General features: G+C 44.4%; 1 protein-coding gene and 1 non-coding gene across 14 annotated transcripts in view; one reads left to right on the plus strand and one right to left on the minus strand.

The window, feature by feature from the left end:
- The window catches only part of ZC3H12B (zinc finger CCCH-type containing 12B), a 786,782-nt gene that overhangs the window by 605,759 nt on the left and 159,723 nt on the right, over positions 1–21,300 (plus strand). For 5 of the 13 annotated variants that reach the window (XM_071213164.1, XM_071213163.1, XM_071213165.1 and 2 more), the window contains one exon: positions 10,198–10,328. The exons of the other annotated variants lie outside the window; for them this stretch is intronic. The gene's annotated coding sequence lies outside the window, so the exon portion shown is untranslated. The remainder of the gene's footprint in view (positions 1–10,197; positions 10,329–21,300) is intronic. 13 annotated transcript variants of the gene reach the window in all.
- On the minus strand, positions 14,322–14,428 carry LOC111759654 (U6 spliceosomal RNA). The gene has a single exon (XR_002793572.1). It is a non-coding gene; the product is annotated as a U6 spliceosomal RNA (small nuclear RNA).

The following is a 21,300-nucleotide window of genomic DNA, read 5'->3' on the forward strand; positions in this document are numbered from 1 at the left end:
TGGGGTCAGTGGTGATATCTCCTTTCTCACTTCTTATTCTGTGTATTTGCATCTTCTCTCTCTTTTTTTTTGTTAGTCTAGCTAAGGGTTTGTCAATTTTATTGATCTTCTCAAAGCTCCAGCTCTTGTTTTTGTTTATCTTTTCAGTGTTTTCTATTTCCTTCAGTTCCACTCTTATCTTTTTTATTTCTTTCTTCTTCTTCCTATGGGGTTAATTTGTTGTTTTTTTACTAATTCCTCCAAATGTGCAGATAATTCTTCATTTTTTGCTCTTTCTTCTTTTTTGATATATGAATTAATAGCTATAAATTTCCCTCTAATACTGCTTTCACTGCATCCCATAAGTTTTGGTTTGTTGTGTTATCATTTTCTTTAGTTTCAAGGTAGTTATTAATTTCTTTTTAGGATTCCTCTATGACTCACTCTTTTTCTAAGATTGTGCTGTTTAATTTCCATATCTCTGTGTGAAATCTGGGCCTCTGGCCCTTGCAGATTTCCAGCTTCACTCCTCTGTGTTTATATGCATTATGTTGTATGATTTCAATCTTTCTGAATTCATTGAGCCTTTCTTTGTGGCCCAGCATCGGCCTATCTTGGAGAATGATCCATGTGCACTTGAGAAAAATGTATATCCTGCTATGTTTGGGTGTAATGATCTATATATGTCTATTAGGTCCAGCCCCTTTAAGATACTGTTTAAAATTTTTGTTTCTTTATTGGTTTTCTTTTGAGATGCTCTGTCCAAAGATGATAGTGATGCATTAAATCCCCCACTATAATTGTAGAGGCATCTATTCTTTCACTTAGTTTTTCCAGTGTTTGCCTCAAGTATCTGCAGGCACCCTTGTTAGGAGCATAAATATATATGATTGTTCATTCTTCTTGAAAAATTATCCCTTCCACTAATATGTTGTATCCATCTTTGTCTCTCACAATTGTTTTGCCTTTAAAGTCTATTTTGTCTGATATTAATATAGCTACGTCTGCCCTTTTTTTGGTTATTTTTTTGTTTTTGGTTATTGTTTGCTTGTAAGATTGTTTTCCAGCCATTCACTTTCAAACTCCGTGAATCCCTAGTTCTAAGATGTGTTTCTTATAGACAGCATATAGATGGGTCATATTTCCTTATCCAATCGTCCAGTCTGAATTTTTTGACAGGTGAGTTTAATTCATTGACATTCAGTGTTATCACTTTCAAGGAATTATTTATGTTAGCCATATTTTGTTTGGACTTGTGTTCGTAACATTTTGCTTATTTGTTTCCTTCTCTTTTTGTCTTTTTGTTGCTCTTACATTCTCCTCCAACTCTGGTTCTCCTGTTTTTTTTTTTCTTCCTGCAGAACTCCCTTTAGCATTTCTTGAAGGGTAGGGTTCTTGTTGGCATACTCTTTTAATTTCGGTTTGTGAATATTTTGAACTCTCCATCATTTTTGAATGCTAGCTTAGCTCAATAGAGTATTCTTGGTTGGAAATTTTCTTCTTTTTTTAACTTGACTATATCATACCACTGCCTTCTTGCATTCATGGTTTCTGATGAGAAATCAACACTTAATCTAATGGAGCCTCCCTTGTGTGTGATGGTTCTCTTTCCTCTTGCTGCTTTTAGAATTTTCTCTTTGTCTTGAGCATTGGATAATTTGAAATGTATATGTCTTGGGGTAGGCCTGTTGAGATTTATGGTGTTTGGGGTGCGTTGTGCTTCCTGGACATGTACATCCATCTCCCTTAGTAGATTTGGGAAGTTTTCAGCCATTATATTCTCCAAAACCCCTTCTGTCCCTGTTCCCTTCTCTTCTCTTTCTGGGATGCCTATGATACCTATGTGTGTGCGTTTTGCATTGCCATTCAGGTACCTAAGACCCAGCGGAATTTTTTCTATCTTTTTATCAATCAGTTCTACTCTTTGATTTCAGATGTACTGTCTTCCATGTCACTAATTCTGTCCTCTGCCTCTCCTAATCTGCTGCTATTTGCTGTGAGTGTATTTTTGATTTCTTGAACTGTGGTGTTCATGAGCATCATATATGTTTTCTTTTTGTGTATGAGTGCAATTTCTTCTGTGTTATCTCCAAATGTTTTCTTCATATTGTTATTCTCTTCCTTTACTTCATTAAGTTGGTCTCTAATATATGTTTTGAGATATTTAATTACTTGTCTGATGTTCTGCTCCTCTTCCTGGTTTGTAGTTTGTTCATTGGTTATGACCATGTTTTCCTTATTATTGGTTTGGTTTGTATTTTTTTGTTGCTTTCTGGTCATCATTTTATCTTGATGGGTTTAATCAGTTCCTTAGGTTTTTTGTCTAGTCTTGGGGAGTAATTAGTTGTTATTCATGCATAAGTGTTATGTCTTCTCTTTGTCACTTTATTCTTCTTAGTCTATTTTCTTGTTGCTGGCTAAGTTCACTTTGAAGGAAAATATTGGGGCCAGGGAAAGCAAAATGAGTAAGAAAAGAAAATGTATAAAGTAGTATTGTAATAAATGTTAACAGAGCAACAATTTGAGATCTTGGAGAATGGATATTAGACTCGTGTAAGTTGTGTAGAGTTATAGCAGTAACTAGAGTACCTATAATGAGTCAGTCAATTGAATATGGGGAGGAATATAGTATGAATTAAGAGGCCAGTGTTTTCATGAGATAGGGAAAGAGAAAAGAAAGACAGTATTATCAAGAGTGGATAAAAGACAGAAAACGGAACAAAGGTATTAGAAAAAAACTCAGACAATTTGGGGGCGAAAGAAAGGGAGGTGGAATGTAAGAGAAACAGTAGATGATGAAGGATAGAAAGATGTAAGGAAAGAGCATAGTGTAGGTGGCCAAAATCAATACACACTAAAAAGAAGAAATGGAGAATGAGATAACACAGCAAATGTGAAGCACTCCCTGCAGCACCTATTATATAAAAAAATAAAATAAAAAGGAAGAAAAAGAGAGAAAAGAAAAAAGAAGAGAAAATGGAGAGTAAAGAAAGGGGGTGGAAAACAAGCAAGAAAAAGTAATAGAGAAAAGCATTAAATAAATGTAAAAGGGCCTTGGGGAATAAAACGGGAGAAAAGACAAGGAGACATTGCAATAGTAGCAACCATGACAAAAAAAAAAAAAAAGAAGCAACGTTTCAAGCTAGGAATCCTTTTTGCAATTAAATAAAACCCTTAGGGTTATGACCTTCCACCTTTCTCCCTTCCTCACTTCTCTCTCCCAGGGTAACAGGAAAGCTGCCTTAAGTGTCTGGTAGAAGAGTCTAGTGGGTCATTGTTGAACCAACTCAACACAGAAGACTATGATTATTTCCAGTGTGAGAGCACCTACACCTCACCAGAAATCCCAAATATGCTATTGGAAGCTTGGATACAGTCCCTCCCCCTTAGGTGTGCCAGGGAGGTCTAATTGATTTTCTGACTCCACCTTCTCCCAGACCAATTTTCCTATCTCAGGACATCTAGGTAAATTGGGCTTCCTCAGCAGATTTGCCTCTCCTTTCTTCCCAGACTCTCCCCAAGTCAGCTGGTATACTCCTCCAAGCTCAAGGAGAAGAAAAAAACAACACAACACTCAGATGGCTAGGGTAATCAAGGACCTCAGAGAGATTTCAGGGCATGGTGGATTCGGGAATGGGAAGTCCATGATATTGCAGACTCAAGGTGTGTGAGTCTCTGGAACGTGGGCTACCAGTGTTTAGGGGATACAGACCTGGGAACCACACATTCGGTTAACATGGGGTTTGGGAACACCACAGCACAACAAAGTTTTCAGGGATCCCCACGGCTGGGCTGCCAGCCCTAGGGGGATTGGTCCCACCCACAACTTCTGACCTTGGTGTCAGAAACACAAAATTCCACCTCTCATAAGTATCTCTTCTGTCAGTCTCACAAAATTGGCATCCAGACACCTACTGCCCTGCAAGCCCCTGAAATAGTGTGCTCAGGGTTTGTGAACACCACAGGACAACAAAGATTTCAGGGATTGCTGAGGCCAAGCCGCCAGCCCTAGGGGGAGGGGTTCTGCCTACAATTTCTGACCTCTGTGTCAAAATTCCACCTCTTGCAAGAATCTCTTCTGTCACTGTCTCACCAAATCGGTGTCCAGACACCTCCTGCCCTGCAAGCACCCAAAACACCCTGGACCAGCAGGACTCTGACCCTACTCAACCACTCCTTTGAAAGAGAGATTACGAGGTGTGCTCCCTCAGACACCATCTTCTACATTAATTTTCTTATGTTGAACAATCCTTGAATACCAGGGATAAATCCCACTTGGACATGGTGTATAATTTCTTTGATGTGTGTTGAATATGATCAGCAAGTATTTTGTTGTGGATTTTAGCATCTAGGTTCATAAGAGAGATTGGACTATGATTTTCCTTTCTTTTGACATCTTTGTTTGGCTTTGGTATTAGAGTCATATTGGCATAATAGAATGAGTTGGGCAATATTTCTTTACTTCAATATTTTGGAAGAGTTTAAACAATATTGGTATTATTTTGTTCTGGAATGTTTGGTAGAATTCAACTGTGAAGTCATCTGCTCCTGGGCTCCTCTTAGTTGAGAGGCTTTTGATTTCTGATTTGCTTTACTATTGAGATCAAATTGATCTCTATCGAGATCTCTATTGAGATCAATTTTCCTTTTTCAATGTAGGCAGCTTATGAGTTTCTAGGAATTTGTCCATTTCCTCTAAATTGTCATTCATTTTGGTTTATAGTTTTTTCAAAATTTCCTCTTTTGATACTCTTTATTTCTTTGGGGTCAGAGATGATATCCCCCTCTTCATTTCTTATTTTGTGTATTTGCATATTCTCTCCTTTTTAGTTAGTCTAGCTATGTTTTTTTCAATTCTATTGATCTTCTCAGAGAACAAGCTCTTGCTTTTACTTTTCTACTGTTTTCTAATTTTCTATTTTATTTAGTTCTGTTCTGATATTACTTATTTCTTCTTTCTTCTTCCTTTGGGCTTAGTTTGTTGGGTTTTTTTTTTTTACTAATTCCTCAAACTGTGTGGTTAGATATCCATTTTTAGCTCTTTCTTCTTTTTCAATATATGATTTATAGCTATGAATTTCCCTCTCAATATACCTTTTACTACATCCTGTCGCAGTGTGGGCTCGCCCAGAGGGCCGCTGCAGGGGCGGTGTGGGCTCGGGCGGAGGGCTGCAACACACAGAGGGGCCTTCTGAGAAGGCACTCCGGGGTCGGCAAGGTGCGGAGGACGCACGGTAGGAAGAAGACTACCGAGGAGACCAGGATCTGTGCGCAAGTCTGATTTATTCAGGAAGTACAGCGGTTAATATAGGGCGAAGATGGGGGAGGGGCAGGGGGCGTGGCCGGGGGTGGCAGATGGCTGATAGGTTCATGCAGAGGTGCATCACTGGTTGCGGGCAGAAGACGGGGTAGCCAGGGTTCTCGGCGGCAGCGAGGCAGGGCTGTCATGGAGCGGCGGTGGCCCTCGGGGGAAAGGCGGGGTTAGGCCACCGAGGGGGAAGTGGGTGCAGCTGGGCAGAGGGACGGGCAGTATGCCCAAACCCCAAGCGGAGGGCCTTAACGCCCGTTCCCGCCACCCGGGTCCGACTCGCACGGGCACCTGGAGACGAGCCGACCCTTGCTGTCACCGCGCTCCCACACAGTGCCACCCTACATTTCCCCCTTTTTTTTTATTAAGCACCGAAGAAGGTGGAAGAGGAAGGGCCAGCGCTCATTTTGTTGGGGGGGCACCTCGCCAGGCAGCTCGTTTGAGAAGTCTGTCTTGGGGGGGGTGAAGGTGGGTGGCGGCGACCACCGGGCCCTTTCAGCTTGGGCTAGGTGGAGTAGCCACAGAACTTGTTGGCAGAGAGGGTCAGGCTCAGCATTCAGGGTCATCATGGCCATCCGAGGGGCGAGGTGTCACTGGCGATGTTTCTCTCTCCGGGTCAGGCGGTTCGGCGGTGGTGGGCTGGATGAGGCGTCCTGGGATCCAGATGGGCTGGGCGGCATCATCTGGAAAGACACAAGCAAAACCCCTTCCCTGGGCAAGGAGGGGGGCAGGCCCTGACCAGATGTTAGTCTTGGGGTCTTTCCACCGAACAAGGGGGGCCTGTGTGGGCTGGTAGGATGGGCCCCAATGAGCATGTACTGGGGAAAGGCCATCCTCATCAAAGCAGAGGAGGTTGTGGTGGATTAAGGCAGAGGTGACAATTTCTCCAGGTGTGTGGCGGGGATGGTTGCTCCTTTCCTTTTGAATAAGATGCTTGAGGAAGAGATGAGTGCGTTCAACCATGCCTTGACCTTGGGGGTTGAACGGAATTCCAAAGTGATGAGTGATGTCGTATAGCCTCAGGAATGCGGCGAAGGAAGCACTGCGATATGCTGGTCCATTGTCGGTTTTCAGGTCCCATGGGACTCCCGTGAAGAGGATGGCTTGTCTGAGGGCCTGAATGCAGTGCTTGGCTGTTTCTCCTGGGAGGGGAACGGCATAGCACAGGTGGGAGAAGGTGTCGATGGCCACATGGAGATACTTGAGCCTGCCGAACTGGGGCACGTGGGTGACGTCCATTTGCCATTGAGCATTGGGGCGTAGCCCACGCGGATTAACTCCTTGCAGCTGTAGCAGCCCAAGGGGCAGAAGGGGTGCACAAGTTTGGCAGCATCTGACCATGTGCTTGCAGACCTGGATGGAAAGTTCCGGGAACAACTTGTGAAGGCTCCTGGCAGAGAAGTGAAATTGAGAGTGGAGTAGCTTGGCTTGGTTGAGGAGGTTGCAAGGAGGAGGGGTGGGTGGTCGGCCTCCCGAGCACTCTACTGAGGCTGGGAGGGCTTGGACGGCTTGATCGGCGAGGTTATTGCCAGTGGCAATAGGTCCAGGAAGGCCAGAATGGCTCCTCACATGGGCGATGTACCAGGGCGCCGTGCGGTTTTCCAAGAGACTCTGGAGAGTTAGGAGTGCTTGGTCGATAGGCCTTTTGGCAGGAAAAAATGTGGCGAAAGCCAAGACTTGGCCAACTTGCAAGGTGTACAGGCTGTCAGTGAAGATGTTGAGGGGTCTGTCAGGACAGGCGTGGAGAGCTAGGATGACGGCTTGGAGCTCTCCTACCTGGACAGAGTTCACGTTGATGTGGATGAGTATTTGAGGCTCTGACATACCAGGGGAGTAGATGACAGCTGCGAACTTGTGCTTGGAGGCGTCAGTGAAGGTGGTGGTGGCATGTGGGTAGGGGCGGCGAGACAGGAAGGGGTGGTGTGGCGGAGGGATGAAGGATAACTGGGAGATGCCCTGAAGCAGCCGATGGCTGGGGTAGTGGTTGTCAAATTCACCATGGAAGAGTTCCACAAGGACTTGCATGTCTGGACTGGACAGAAGCAGCGCGGTGGTTTTCTTGGCATCAAGCGGCCACACAATGGTGTCAGGGGGAGTACCATATGTGTGGGTGCATTGCCGGACGAGGTCAATGGCCAAGGAGATCCAGAGGGTGACTTGCGGGCCGATTTTTCTGAGCTTGCTTTTGGCGGTATGGAGCCAGAGAAGGGGCCCCTTCTGCCAGAGGAGCCCGGTGGGCGTACCCATGGTAGGCAGGATCAGCGCCAAGATGGCTCGGTTGGGGTCGTGACGCTGCAGTTGGCATTCTCGCAGGGCATCATTGACAGCTCGGATGGCCTCCTGCGCAGCCGAGGTAATAGCGATTTTCTTTGTTACGGCCTGCGGAGGGTCTTGGTCGGTTTGCAGGAGGGCGAAGAGGGGTTGTAGCTGAGCGATGGTGATCGGGAGAGCCGAACAGAGCCAATTGATGTACCCACAGATTTGCTGTAGCTCTGTCAGAGATAGCTTCTGCGGAATGGCCAGTTGGGGGGCCGCAGGCGTGATGGTGTTGTGGATGTTGAAGCCTAGAAAGGTGAAGGGGAGCTCCATGCGTACCTTATCTTGTTGGACTTGTAGGCCAAGGTCGTTGAGATGGCACAGTAATGCCGTGACGATGGCTTGGAGGCCTCCAGGGGTTTCATGTGCCACGAGAAGGTCGTCCATGTAATGAACAATGTATGCAAAGTTCTTTAATGGCTGAATTGCCTTATTGACATAAAGCTGGAAGATGGCCAGGCTGTTTCACATTCCTTGCGGGAGGACTCGCCATTGGTAACGCTCAGCTACTTCTTGGTGATTGGTGCACGGGAGCGTGAAGGCGAATTTTGGACGGTCTTTTGGGTGCAGTGGAATGGAGAAGAAACAGTCCTTGATGTCGATGGTGGCGGCGCACCAGTGTCTAGGTATAGCCATGGGGTGGGGGCACCCCGTTTGGGGGGAGCCCATTGGGCGGATGTGCTTGTTGATCTCACACAGGTCGTGGAGGAGCCGGTACTTGCCTGACTTCTTCTGAATGATGAAGATGGGTGAGTTGTACGGACTGGTGGATGGCTCAATGTGTCCTGCGTCGAGCTGGTCATAGACAAGAGCTCGGCGAACTAACAGTTTCTGGGATGAGATGGGCCACTGCTCCACCCAAATGGGCTCCTCGGTATCCCATTCAAGAGGAGTGGGTGCTGGAGGTGTAATGCGAGCAGTGGCGTATATCATTGGGGGGGAGCCGTGGATAGAATGGCTCCGCAGTTTGAGAGGACATCCCGGCCCCAGAGGATATTGTCGATGCCGGGCAGGACAAGGGGGCGGAAGGTGCCTTGGTGGCCTTCCTTGTCCTTCCAAATAAGATCTCGGCTGGTTTGGAATGAGGGAGCTGTTCCGGTGGCTCCAATGACACGGGGGCCGGGGAGCACACCCCAGTTGTGTGCGGTTGTTTCTGGGAAGCAGGATATTTCTGCCCCGGTGTCAAGGATTCCCTCAAACCATTGGCCTTCAACCTCTAACTCCATTATTGGTTTCTTGGGTCCTAGTGGAACGGTCCACATTGCGGCAGGTGGTGGTGGCGTGGGTGAGCGGCCTCTTGCTGGCGGGGCTGAGGCCTGCCCCCTCTCATGTTTAAAGGCTGCCGTTGGCTGTTGGCGGTGCGGCAGTCACGGGCCCAATGGTATCTTTTGCCACAGCGGGGACATGGGGTGGGAGGCGCGCGTGGTCTGGCTCCTCCGGTGTCTCGAGGCGTGTTCGTGGATGGTCGTGGTCGGGCGGCATGAGGGCATTCGTGGGCAAAATGTCCGGTTTCTCTGCATTTGAAGCAGTCGGAGGAGAGGGACATGGCCGTGGCTATGGCCTGAGCCAGCACAGTGTCCTGCGGGTCTATGTGGGAGCAGGCCAGGATCCAGTCGTGTACTCCCCTTTCCTTCATTGGTAGGATGGCTTGTCGGCAGGCATTGGTGGCCCCTTCCAGAATGAGTTCCCGGGCAAGGGCTTGTTGCGCACACTCGCCAGGGACCTTGCGCTTGCAGGCCTCCTGAACCCGGGATACGAAGTCGGCAAAGTCTTCGTCTTTTCATTGGACTAGCTTGGCAAGTGGCTCAGGTCTGGTGGCAGAGCAGCTGCGGAAAGCGCGGAAAGCCAGCTCGCGAAGTTGGAGCCAGAACTCGGGGGGGTCGTTGTGATATTGGGCCGGATTGGCGAATTGGCCCACGCCTGTGTAAGCGTCCGGGGGATGGCAAGCCCTGACATGGGCGTTGTGTGCCACTTACTTTTCTGCCTCTGATGTAAAGTGAGCACGCCAGTCGATGAATTGGCCGAGGGTTAGAATGGCCCGAGCGAGGGAAACCCAGTCATACGGAACCGCGAGCTGAGTGCTAAGCTCCTCAAGCAAATGTTGGGCGTACGGGCTACCGAGGCCGTCCTCTTTAACAGCCTTGCGGAGGTTTTTTATTTTGTCAGCTGTAAAGGGGTACCAATCCTGCAGACAGTGCCACGAGGGGGCGGCATTCAGCGGGTATAAGAGTGGTGTCTGATGCGCGGGGGCCTCTGCCCACGGGGGCCAAGTACCCATGGGCCCTCTGGCGGATGAGGGATTCGCGGCGGGGGGTGCCCAGGGGGTGGGGCGAGAACATGGCTCATCCCAAGATGGCGGCCGCTCCTCTTCCAGAGGGGGCCAAGATGGCGCCGTGTCTGGAGGGGGTGGGTATAGGGGGAGGGACTTCCCTTTATCCTCCCAAGAAGAAGGCAGAAGTTTGCCATCTTGGGGCGAGGTAGGCACGTCTGCTTTGGGTGGGCAAGAGTCCAGGGTGTTGTTGAGGCGGCTGGACAAGGACTCGATGTCGGAATCACTGTCTGACTGAGACCCCTCTCCCTTGCTCTTACCACAGGTGCAGTGGAAAGCATCACGATTGATGGGGGTGCCCTGGAGGCATGAGCAAATGGTGATGAGCGTGGGGAGAAGGCTGGGGGGAAAACACTTGTTCTCATACTCCATAGCCGCCGTGACGCAGTCAATGAGGTTAGTGTACGTGTCCGGGTCCCACAGCTGGCAAGTGGAGAGCCAGGGGTTGAAAGGCAGCAAAAGGTCCCAGTACGTTTGGAGCTGCTTTACTGAGACATTCATATGATTGGTGTCTAAAAGGCCGGCAAGGGCCCTAACCTGAGGCACCTGGCAGGAGGAAAGATGGCCGCCCATGGCGCCGACGGCGGGGCCTAGCGAAGACGGGGGTCCTTACCTTGCGGGCGAGGCGGGTGGGGGTCCGGCCGGGAAGTTGTTGCCCCCACGTTGGACGCCAAATGTCACAGTGTGGGCTCGCCCGGAGGGCTGCTGCAGGGGTGGTGTGGGCTCGGGCAGAGGGCTGCAACACACGGAGGGGCCTTCCGAGAAGGCACTCCGGGGCCGGCAAGGTGCGGAGGATGCACGGTAGGAAGAAGACTACCGAGGAGACCAGGATCTGTGCGCAAGTCTGATTTATTCAGGAAGTACAGCGGTTAATATAGGGCGAAGATGGGGGAGGGGCAGGGGGCGTGGCCGGGGGGCAGCAGACGGCTGATAGGTTTGTGCAGGGGTGCATCACTGGTTGCAGGCAGAAGACGGGGTAGCCAGGGTTCTCGGCGGCAGCGAGGCGGGGCTGTCATGGCGCGGCGGTGGCCCTCGGGGGAGAGGCGGGGTTAGGCCACCGAGGGGGAAGCGGGTGCAGCTGGGCAGAGGGGCGGGCAGTACGCCCGAACCCCAAGCGGAGGACCTTAACGCCCATTCCCGCCACCCGGGTCCGACTTGCACCGGCGCCTGGAGACTAGCCGACCCTTGCTGTCGCTGCGCTCCCACACGGTGCCACCCTACAACATCCCATATATTTTGATATGTTGTGTTGTCATTTTCATTACTTTCAAGGTAGTTACTGATTTCTTTCAAGATTTCCTCCTTGATCCACTGTTTGTCTAAGAGTGTGTTGCTTAAATTCCATATCTTTCTGCCTAATCTGGTTCTCTGGCCCTTGAAAATTGCAGCTTCATTTCACTGTTGTCAGATAATTTACTTTGTATGATTTCAGTCTTTCTGAATTCACTAAGAATTTCTCTGTGGCCTAGCATGTGGTCCATCTTGGAGAATGATCCATGTGCACTTGAGAAGAATGTATATCCTGCTGTATTGGGGTGTAGTGTTCTGTATATACCTATTAGTTACAGATCGTCTAATACTTTATTCAAAGTCTCTGTTTTTTTTTTTTAATTTTTTTATTTTTTATTGACTTTGTAATAATATTACATTAAAAATATATATGTGAGGTCTGTTTCTTTATTGATTCCCTGTTGAGATGTTCTGTCTAATGGTGATAATAGTGTATTGAAGTCTCTCAGCATGTGGTCACTCATTTTCATGGAGAAGAATTGGGCCCTTTCTGTTGACCAATGCTAGCTGCAGGCATTGCAGTTTTCAGTGCATCTCATTGGTTTGCTGAGCATACTTCTCAGATGTAATGGTTTTGCTGGGATCCAGAAAGCTGTAGTAGATCAGACCGGCAGCAGACCACCAGACAGTGACCGTGAGCTTTTTTTTGGTACAAGTTTGGCTTTGGGAAGTACTTTGGAGCTTCTTCTTGGTCCAACCACTGAGCTGGTCATTGCTGGTTGTCATATAAAATCCACTTTTCATCAGACATCACAATCTGATCCAGAAATGGTCCTCGTTGTTGTGTAGAATAAGAGAAGATGACATGTCATAATGATGACTTTTTTGATTTTCAGTCAGCTACTGAGGCACCCACTTATCAAACTTTTTCACCTTTCCAATTTGCTTCAAATGGTGAATGACCATAGAATGGTTGATGTTGAGTTCTTCAGCAACTTATTAATTGTAAGAAGATCAGCTTCAATGTCTGCTCTCAATTGGTCATTGTCAACTTTCCATGACCAGCCACTATGCTCCTTATCTTCAAGGCTCTTCTTTGCAAAACTTCTTGAACCACCACTGCACTATAGTTCATTAGCAGTTCCTGACCAAATGCATTGTTGTTGTTGCAAGTTGTCTCACTGCTTTATGATCCACTTTCAACTCAAATAAGAAAATCTTTGAATTTGCTTTTAATCTAACATTATTTCCATAGTCTAAAATAAATAAAATAAACAATGTCATTAGCAAAAAAAAAATAAGACAAGAAATACACATTAAAATGATTTCTAACATTACTGCATTTATTTGTCAATGTATGCCAATATCAAATGGCTAGTTTTGACAATGCTAAACCACAATTACTTTTGCACCAACCTACTAGTACTTACGCAGAGAGTTTTTGTGAAGATTAAATGTGAGATACTGTATAAGGACTTGACACAAAGTGTGCACTAAATAAAGTCTGTTCCCTCTTAAAAAATATAAAATTATAAAAATAAAGTATCTCAGTGTAATTATAGAGGCATCTATTTCTCCACTTAGTTATTCCAGTGTTCTCCTCATGTATTTTGAAGTACCCTGCTTATATACATACATGTATATGTTGGTTCTTTATTCTTAAAGATTACCCCTTTCGCTAATATATATAGTGCCCATTTTTGTCTCTCACAATAGTTTTGCATTTAAAGTCTATTTTGTCTGATGTTAGTGTAGCTATTCCTGCCCTTTTTTGGCTATTGTTTGCTTGTGGGAATTTTTCCAGCCAATTACTTTCAACTTCCTTGAAACATTGGGTCTAAGATGGGCTTTTTTTTTTTTTTTATTGACTTTGTAATAATATTACATTAAAAATATATATGTGAGGTCCCATTCAACCCCACCCCCCCACCCCCCCTCTCCCCCCCCAACAACACTCGTTTCCATCATCATGACACATCCATTGGATTTGGTAAGTACATCTTTGGGCACCTCTGCACCTCATAGACAATGGTCCACATCATGGCCCATACTCTCCTCCATTCCATCCAGTGGGCCCTGTGAGGATCCACGATGTCCGGTGATCACCCCCGAGGCGCCATCCAGGGCAGCTCCACGTCCCAAATACACCCCCACCTCTCATCTCTTCCTGCCCTTCCCCATACCCATCATCCACCATGTCCACTTTTCCCAATCCAATGCCACCTCTTCTATGTGGACATTGGATTGGTTGTGTCCATTGCACCTCTATGTCAAGAGGAGGCTCAGATTCCACATGGATGCTGGCTGCCATCCTCCCATTTTCAGTTGTGATCACTCTAGGCTCCATGGTGTGGTGATTGTCCTTCTTCAACTCCATCTTAGCTGAGTGTGGTAAGTCCAATAAATCAGATTGTAGGTGCTGGAGTCTGTTGAGGCTCAGGACCTGGCTATCACATTATCAGTCCAGAGATTCAAATCCCCTAACTATTTCTTAAACCCCAACGTTTACTGCACCTCCAGCAGATTAGTATGAAAGTCTTATGAAGGGAGATCCCATCTGAGTCCAGATTCATCACACATAAACACCATTTCCAGAGAGGGGCCATCTGCCCTGATAGTAAACCCCATCGGCCATGACCATAACTCTCATGGGTCTCTTTAGCTTTCATAGGAACCAATATCTGGGGGTTGTATCTGCTTTATCTGACTCTCTGACTCTGCTCAGTTGTGCATGAGGGCAATCCTTCTGCCAGCCTCCAGACTCTTTTTTAGAAACTCGTAGCCATATAAACTCATTTCTCCTTTCCATTTCCCCCTTACTTTAGGTCAAACAGCATTTTAAAGTCATGTTATTTTATGTAGACATGGATATTCTGCTGATCCGCATTGAACCTTCCATATAAGGTCCTTTTCCAGTTGCATCATCAGTTGATATTTGGTAGTGGTGCCTCGTTGCCAGGGAGGCTCATCCCCGGGTGTCATGTCCCACGCTGGAGGGAAGGCATTGCATTTACATGCTGAGTTTGGCTTCGAGACTGGCCACATTTGAGTAACATGAAGGCTGACAGGAGGAAATTCCCAGGCACAATGTTGCTCTAGGCCTTGTTCTTATTTTAGTTTTATCAGCTCACAAGCATAGTCATTAGCATCAGGGGCTCAAAAAATATGGAACGCTTCACGAATTTGCATGTCATCCTTGCGCAGGGGCCATGCTAATCTTCTCTGTATCGTTCCAATTTTAGTATATGTGCTGCCGAAGCGAGCACAAGATGGGCTTTTTATACACAGCATATAGATGGGTCCTATTTCCTTATCCATTCTGCTAATCATTATTACTCTCAAAGAATTGCTTATATTAGCCATATTTTCTTTGAGTTTATGTATGTCATATGTTATTTTTATTTCTCTTCTTGTATTTTTAGTTGTTTTTACACTCTCCTCCAACTCTCTCTCTCCTGTTTTTATTTCCTTTCAACCTGTAGAACTCCCTTTAATATTTCCTGAAGGACAAGTTTCATATTAGCATACTCTCAGTTTCTGTTTATCTGTGATTATTTTATACTCTCCATAATTTTTGAATGCCAGCTTTCCTGGATAGAGAATTTTTGGCTGGAATTTTTTTCAGCCTTGACTATTTCATACCACTGCTTTCTTACCTCAATGGTTTCAGAGAAGAATTCAGAACTTAATCTTATTGAGCTCCCCTTGTATGTGATGCTTCTCTTTTCTCCTGCTACCTTCAGTATTTTTTCTTTGTTATGAGCATTCGATAATTTGACAACTATATGTCTTAGTGTAGGCCTTTTTGAATTTAAATTGCTTGATGTGTGCAGTGCTTCTTGGACATGTAAATCCATCTCCCTCAATAGGTTTGGGAAGTTTTCGATCATTATTTCCTCCAACACCTCCTCTATCCCCTTTCCCTTCTTTTCTCCTTCTAGGATGCCTATAATGTGTATGTTTGTGTGTTTTATGCTGTCATTCAAATCCCTAAATCCTTGATAGATTTTTCCATCTTTTTATCTGTCATTCCTACTATCGATTGATTTCAGATATGCTGTGTTCCACATCACTAATTCTGTCCTCTGCCTGTTCAAATCTGCTGTTATTGCTGGGAGTGTATTTTTTATTTCTTGGATTGTGTCATTAATCACCATCATATCCTTTATCTTTTTCTGTCTACTTACAATTTCTTCAGTATGCTCTCCCAGTGTTTTCTTAATAACCTTAATCCATTCCTTCAGTTCATTACGTTCATTCATGATATTTGTTTGGACAGCTTTGATTGGGTGTTCAATATCCTGCTTCTCTTCCTGGTTTTTAGTTTTTTCATTGGACTGGGCCATGTCTTTCTGTTCCTTGGTATGGTTTGTAATTTTTTTTGAGGTTTGATCATCATTTTGTCTTGATTGGTTTGTTCAGTTGATTAGCTTCTCCTTCTGGTTTAGGGTTTTATTTAGTTGCTGTTTGCATGTGTGTGTGTTAAGTTTTCTCTCTGGCACTTTGTTCTTCATATTCTATTTCTTTGATGTTGTCTAATTTCTCTTAAGGGAAAAAGATTAGGACCAGGGAGAGCAAAAGAGGATACAAAAAGTAAAAAGACAATGGCAAATTGATAGTAAAAGTTATCAGAAGAACCATATAAGACCTAGGAAAATTAATGTTTAACTTATGTAAGCAGCATTGAGTTATAGGAATAAAAAAGTGGAGTACCTAAAATGAAATGGGAAACCAAATATGGAGAAGTATAGATTATGAATTAATAGATCAGAGTGATAAGGAGAGAGGGAAAGAGAAAAGAAACAGGCAAAAATAGAAAAGGTTAATAAAAGATAGAAAACAGTTCAGAAGAGTTAGAAATAAAAAGCCAGAAACATTGATGGCTTTAGAAAGAGAGGCAGAATGTAAGAGCAATAACAGAAAGTGGAAGATAGAAAGATGTAGGAAGGAAAAGAGGTAGCATCGGTAGACAAAATTGGCACACACAGAGAAAAGGAAGTCATGAAAGAGGAAACAAAAGAAACATGAAACATGCTGGGAGCACCTAATTTTAAAAGTCCCTGTGGAACTTCTCAGGCTGCCAGTGTTAATCAACTGTCCTGCAGCTTTCCCACTGCAGCTTTTGAAGTGGGTTTTAGTGAACCCATCCACTCTCAGAGTATGCCTCCTCCAGCTGTGTGAGTGGCAAGAGTCGGGGATCACTGTGGTTTCTTGTCCTGAGGCTAGGGCTTAGCCATCCCACAGCTCCAGCCTCAAAAGGCAGAAACTCATGGTTTTACTATGAGTAATTAATCTTTTTGCCACACTCTCTCCAGATCGATGCCCGGAAGCCTCCTGCTTTGTGTGTTCCCAAAACAGCTCACTCAGGCAGGATTATGCCCCCACTCAGCCGCTTTTTGTAAGAGATGATGTGGGTGCACTTAAACAATTGCCATCTTGCTGTAGCCCTCTGAAGACTTTTAGCTGGATTTCCTTTTTAATACAGAAACCTTTGACTTTCAACCCATATCTTGTAAAAATATATATATATTTGGATCATGCTTTTTTATCCATTATGCAAATATGCATCTTGTGATTGGGAAGTTGCCTTCACTAACTTTCAATGATATTACTATAAAAACCATACATACTTAAGCTATTTTGTTCTTTTTTATGTCGTATCTTTTTTGTCACTCTTTTCCTTTTCTGCAGCCTCCTTTTCCATATAGTTGGGCTTTTCTGATGTATTTGACTGACCTTTTTCTCATTTCAGTTTCTGTATGTTTAAATAATTTTGGGGGTTACACTGAAGTTTGTATTACACTGCCAATGTTTGTAACCTACTAATTTCAAAATATACCTATTTACCTTCAATAGCTTAATGTTCTCTGCTCGTACATCCCTCTGTTTCCCCTCTTTATGTTGTTTTTGTGCCATATCACCTCTTTATATTTTGTATGTCTATTATCAGGAAATATTACTTTTCATCTTAATTTTAGTCTTACTTTTATAGGACTTAAAGGGTTGAGTTATATGTTGAAGATACAGTATTACTGGGTTTTGCATTTACCCATTTAGTTACCTTTACTGAAGATCTTCACTTCTTCACACTACTCCAAGACACTCTCCTGTCTTTTCTTTTCAACCTGCAAATCTCTTTAACAATTCTTATAGACTATATTTATCAAACATTGATGAACTCAGTTTCTTTTAATCTGTGAATGTATTAAACTATCCCTCATTTTTAATGACAGTTTTAACTGGATAAAGAATTGGGGGCTGACAGTTTCTCTCTTTCAGTACCATGGTTTCTGATGAGTAATTGGCACTTAGTCTTATTGAGGATCCCTTTTATGTGATGATTTGTTTTTCCCTTGCTGCTTTTAAAATTCTCCATTTATTCTTGACATACGTCATTGTGAATAGTATGTGTCTCAAAGACACCACTCAATTTTTTCTGTTATTTTCTCATTCTGTTCTGACTAAATGATTTTGATTTTCCTGTCTTCTAGCCCACTGTTTCTTTCTTCTGCCTGTTAAAATTTCCAGTGTATGGCTCTAAGGTATTTTTTTAATGATTTATTTTTTTATTGATTTCTCTCCCCTTCCCCCCCCCCATTGTCTGTTCTCTGTGTCCATTTGCTGCATGTTCTGTTGTTGTCAGCAGCACAGGAAACTGTGTTTCTTTTTGTTGCATCATCTTGCTGCACCAACTCTCCATGTGTGTGGTGCCATTCCTGGGCTGCCTGCATTTTCTTTTGCACTGGGTGGCTCTCCTTACAGGGTGCACTCCTTGCACGTGGGGCTCCCCTACATGGGGGACACCCCTGCATGGCACAGCACTCCTTGTGCCCATCAGCACAGCACATGGGCCATCTCCACATGGGTCAAGGAGGCCTGGGGTTTGAACTGTGGACCTCCCATGTGGTAGACGGACACCCTATCCATTGGGCCAAGTCTGCTTCCCTCCAAGTTTTTAACAAACCAATTTTATTAATGCATATCAATAAAGCATAAATCCATCCAAAGAGTACAAGAACGGTATTTGGTATAATCACATAGCTGTGCATTTATCACTTTATTCTTTTTTTAATAATGAGAATAATAAAAACAAAAAACAGAGAAACAAAAAACTCGTCATCTCTCAAACTCTCTATGATTCCAATGCAGTACATGGCTGGTATTCATTTCCACCTCTTAATTTAATTGTATTTATATTTTGTAAAAATAATCATATGCAATACCACCAATATTTGTATTTCACATGAGGTTTCACTATGTGTAACAGTCCTATGTTACATTTTTAAGCTTTACTTATAGTAATATACATTACCTTAGACTTTCTATTAACCAATTCTCATACCCATATAATAGCTCTAGTAATTATAAACACTATGATGTAATTTCAACATTACTATTCATTTCCAAAGATATATAAACAACCTTTTACCAATTCTTCATAGTATACCTCTGCTTTCCATTCTCTACCCTCACTCTCTTATCTGGTGACCTATATTCTAATTATTAACTACATGTATTTACAAAATATATTTAGTTCATAATAGTGAAATCATACAGTGTTTGTCCTTTTGTGTCTGGCTTGTTTCACTCAATATCAAGTCATCCAGGTTCATCCATGCTGTCATATGCTTCACAAGTTCATTTCTTCTTACTGCTACATAATATTTAATTGTGTGTATACACCACAATTTTTTTTATTTTTGTTTTTGTTTTTTTTTAATCAAAATTATTTATTTTTACAAATTACATTCAAAAAATACGAGGTCCCAATCAACCCCACCACCCCCACCCCCACTCCCCCCACAGCAACACTCTCTCCCATCATCGTGAGACATCCATTGCACCCAGTAAGTACATCTCTGAACATCACTGCACCCCATAGTCAATGGTCCACATCATAGCCCACACTCTCCCTCGTTCCATCCAGTGGGCCCTGGGGGGGTCTACAATGTCCTGTAATTGTCCGTGAAGCACCACCCAGGACAACTCCACGTCCCGAAAACGCCTCCACATCTCATCTCTTCCTCCCATTCCCCAAACCCAGCAGCCACCATGGCTACCCTTCCCACACCCATTCCACATTTTCTCTGTGGACATTGGATTGGTTGTGTCCATTGCACATCTATGTCAAGTGGGGGCTTAGATTCCACATGGATACTGGATGCACTCCTCCTGCTTTCAGTTGTAGACACTCTAGGCTCCATGGTGTGGTGGTTGACCTTCTTCAACTCCATGTTAGCTGAGTGGGGTCAGTCCAATAAATCAAAGTGTAGGAGCTGAAGTCTGTTGAGGCTCTGGGCCTGGGATACACCACAATTTTTTATACATTCATGAGTTGATGGACACCTGGGTATTAGTCAGCCAAAGGGGTGCTTATGCAAAATACCAGAAATTGGCAGTGGACTGAGACACCCAGCACAAAAGAAAGTGCAGCCTGCCCAGGAATGGTACCACATACACTGAGAACTGACACAACAAGATGATGCAACAAAAAGAAACACAGATTTCTGTGCTGCTGACAACAACAGAAGCGGACAAAGAAGACGCAGCAAATAGACACAGAGAACAGACAACTGGGTTGGGGGAGGGGGAAGGGGAGAGAAATAAATAAATAAAATAAATAATAAATAAATAAATCTTTTAAAAAATACCAGAAATTGGTTGGTTTTTATAAATGGCATTTATTTGGGGTAGAAGCTTACAGTTACCATGCCATAAAGTGCAAGTTACTTCCCTCAACAAAGTCTATTGCTATGTATTGTAGCAAGATGGTTGCCAACATCTGCAAAACTTCAGGCTTCCTGGGTTCCTCTCTTCCCAGGGTTGGCCTCTCTCCTGGCTCAGCTGCTCTGCTATCTCCACAAGGCCAGCTATAGACTACCAGTCCAATAATCTGATCTCCCTTCCTGGGGCCTCTGCCATGTCTAAAAGCCTTCTCTCTTCCTCTTTGTGTGCCTAATTCCCAGACTCCAAAATTAAAACTCCAACTAACTTTTCTGCCATGTCATTTTCTTAAGTGTCCTATTGTCATGGCTCAAAGCCTTAATCATTATTTAACCAAGTAAAAGTGAAACCTCTGAATCCAATATAATCTAATATGCCCAAAGGGACAGACCAGTTTGCAAACATAATCCAATATATATTTTGTAATTCATAAACAATATCAAACTACCACACTGGGATTGTTTCCATCTTTTGGCAATTGTGAATAATTCTGCAGTGAACATCATTGTGCAGATGTCTGTTGATGTCACTGCTCTCAGTTCTTCTGGGTATATACCCAGAAACGGTATGCCAGGTTGCAAGGAAAGGCTATATTTAACTTCCTTAAGAACTGCCAAACAGAGGGAAGTGGACTTGGCCCAGTGGATAGGGAGTCCGTCTACCACATGGGAGGTCCACAGTTCAAACCCTGGGCCTCCTTGACCCATGTGGAGCTGGCCCACGTGCAGTGCTGATGCACTCAAGGAGTGCCATGCCACACAGGGGTGTCCCTGCATAGGGGAACCCCATGTGCAAGGAGTGTGCCCTGTAAGGAGAGCAGCCCAGTGCAAAAGAAAGTGCAGCTGGCCCAGGAATGGTGCTGCACACACAGAGAGCTGACACAAGATGATGCAACAAAAAGAAACACAGATTCCCATGCCACTGACAACAACAGTAGTGGACTCTTTAGAAGAATATGCAGCAAATAGACACAGAGAACTGACAACTGGGGAGGTGGGGGATAAATAAATAAAATAAATCTTAAAAAAAAAAAGAACTGCCAAAAAATCCTCTATAGTGGCTGCAAGATAATAAATTACCACCAACAGTGAATAAGTGTTCCTATCTCTCTTCATCCTCTCCAACACTTGTAGGTTTCCAAAATTTTTAGGAGGTACCAGGGGTTGAACCCAGGACCTTGTACATGGGAAGCAAGCTCCCAACCATGGAGCTACACCATCTTACCATGACTGTTAAATAGTGGCCATTCAAATAGGTGTGAAATGATATCTAATTGTAGTTTTGACTTGCATTTCCCTGACTGCTAGTGATGTTGAACATTTTTTTTTCATGTGGTTTTTCACTACCTACCACATTATCTTGAAGATATTTTCCTACATTTTCTTCTAGGAGTTTTATGTTTTTTGCTTTTATG

This window comes from Dasypus novemcinctus, chromosome X (genome assembly GCF_030445035.2).
Source record: "Dasypus novemcinctus isolate mDasNov1 chromosome X, mDasNov1.1.hap2, whole genome shotgun sequence".
NCBI lineage: Eukaryota > Metazoa > Chordata > Mammalia > Cingulata > Dasypodidae > Dasypus > Dasypus novemcinctus.